Consider the following 2,820-nt stretch of genomic DNA (forward strand, 5'->3'; position numbering starts at 1 on the left):
AAATACTAAATTTTTCTACGTTTCCGTTAGTATTTTAGCTGATCCGAAAGTTTGAGTATAAATGAAGATTACGAAGCGAACAAGGAACAGTCGTCGAATTGAGACCTACAGAAAGAGATATTGTGGACGTGGGATCGTAAATTCGGTTATTAATAATTTACCGTTTGAACTTCATATTCCCGGTTATAACTTTTGTGGACCAGGAACTAAATTAGAAAAACGATTAGCAAGAGGAGATAAAGGCCGGAATCAATTAGATGAAGCTTGCAAATTTCACGATATAGCTTATGGTGAACATAAAGATTTGGAAAATCGACATAAGGCCGATAAAGTTCTGTTAGATTAAGCGAAACTTAGACTACGTTCTTCGGACGCTTCTTTGGGCGAAAAAGCTGCTGCTTTAGGTGTTGCGGCTGCCATGAAAGCTAAAATAAAACTCGGTATGGGTTGTCCAGTCAAAAGACAAACTAGCAAACGTGGAAAAGTCTTGAATTTTAATGTTTTAAGAAAATCCGCCAGACTTGCTTTAAAATATAAGAAGTTTAAGAATATGAACGATGCTGTAAAAGTGGCCATGAGAGCAGTAAAATCATCAAAAGGAAAAAAGAGAGTGAGACCTCTTCGTCACAGACGTATAATACCCATACCGAAAAGTGGTGGATTTTTACCTCTACTACCAATATTTGCCGCTTTAGGCGCTCTGGGATCTCTAGGTGGTGGCGCAGCAGCCATTGCAAAAGCTGTTAACGATGCTAAATCAGCTAAAGAACAGTTGAAAGAAAATCAACGACACAATCAGAAAATGGAGTCGATAGCTGTAGGAAAGTCAGGAAGTGGATTATATTTGAAACCATATAAAAGAGGATATGGTCTTTTTTTAGCTCCATCAAAATTTCAAAAGAACTCCCGATAAATATTCCAAAACATGCTCTCACCAGCATCGACATTTACAAATATGTAAAGCGTTTGAAAATTCCCCGCTTCAGAGGAGTTTTTATGAAAAATTCACTTCCAAATAAAGTACGCCTTAATGAGTGTGGTATATTAAATTTAGACAATAAGGAAGGTCCTGGAACACATTGGACAGCTTATAAAAAAACTCGAAACGAAGTTATATACTTTGATAGTTATGGAGATTTCAGACCACCTCTTGAACTGATCAAATATTTACAAAGCAACGGTTTCTGTAATATAGTATATAATTATGAATCTTTACAGACTTTTAATAGTATTAATTATGGACATTTGTGTTTAAGATTCCTATATAACTGCTACAAATAAAATTGTTTGAAATTCGAGCGTTTTAGTTGAACTGTTAGTGTCGTCGAAGTAAGTTGCACGATGTCGAATGTATTCTCATTGGATGGAAACAGTTCCGTACTTTCGAGCAGATACTATCCACCAATTATCTTGGAAGATTATAACTATGCTTTAGGATTAGAAAGTTTGGTTACTTGGAATTATTTTCCAAATATCGATAACAACAACAACAAATTTTATTTTTTTACACCAGACAAAAAAGAGCATTACATAGAAATTCCCGAGGGTTCTTACGAGATAGAAGACATTGAGTCGTATTTAAATAAAGAAATCAAAAACTATATGGAACATTATTTTCAATACGAAACTGACAAACACGGAAATAGAATAAAGAAATTTAAAATGTCAACACCAAGCTTAATAATCAGAGGAAATAATAATACTTTAAAATCGGAAGTTAAATGTACTCTTGATATAAATTTTTCGAGAAAGGATTCGTTAGGGAGTTTATTGGGATTTAAGGATACCATTCTGAAAGCGCATAAAACTCATATATCAGATTTTCCAGCAAAAATTTTAAAGGTAAATGTTCTTTGCGTTTATTGCAATATAGTAACTGGTTCATACAAGAACGGAAGTCCCGTTCACGTCATCCATCAATTTTTTCCAACAGTACCACCCGGTTACAAAATAGTGGAACGACCATTAAATGTGATATATCTACCAATTAATACGAAACAAATAGATGAAATAATCGTTAAAATAACAGATCAAGAAGGTAATATTATTAGTTTCAGAGGTGAAGAGGTAGGTGTACGGTTGCATCTTAAGAAGGTCACGTGATGGGTATTATATTTAATGAAAATCTAAAAAACCGAAATTCGGTATATATAAGTAGGGCAATGAAAAAGAGATCAGTCAGTCCTTGGAGAAGGGTCAAACGTTTAACTTTAGGCAATCGTAAATTTCTTGAATCTCTAGGATTAACGGTCTTGAAATAATATTTTTATTGAATATATAAGTCAGCAATGAATTTTGAAATATTAAACGTAAGCGAAAAAGCTGCCTATGATCATTCAATTTATTATGGAGAAAGACATACACATCTACCTTATTCTAACAGTTCATTTAACTACGATGATGAAATAAGAATTCCTATTGAACATCAAGATTTATACACTTTTCCACATTTGAGTACATTGCATATAGAGGGTAAGGTTATTGTGAAGAATGAAATCGACGAAATTGTACAGAAATCAGAAATCAAATTTGTAAATAATGGCGTTCTTCTGCTGTTTAATCAAATAAGATATGAAATTGCTGGAGTCGTTGTGGATAGTATTAGAAATCCTGGGTTAGCGTCTACCATGAAAGGATATGTAACGTATAACAGTAATGAAAGCGTAGCTCTAGAGAATGCTGGATGGTTTCCTAAAAAAGATTCGAATATAATTAAGGAAAATGGAACTTTTGAAGTTTCGATTCCATTAAAAATGATTTTTGGTTTTTGTGAAGATTTTAAAAAGGCCATTTTGAATGTAAGACAGGAGCTTGTTTTGG

Source organism: Zophobas morio, unplaced genomic scaffold (assembly GCF_036711695.1).
Source record: "Zophobas morio isolate AGI-343-1 ecotype UQ-CSIRO unplaced genomic scaffold, CSIRO_AGI_Zmor_V1 ptg000023l, whole genome shotgun sequence".
Taxonomy (NCBI): domain Eukaryota; kingdom Metazoa; phylum Arthropoda; class Insecta; order Coleoptera; family Tenebrionidae; genus Zophobas; species Zophobas morio.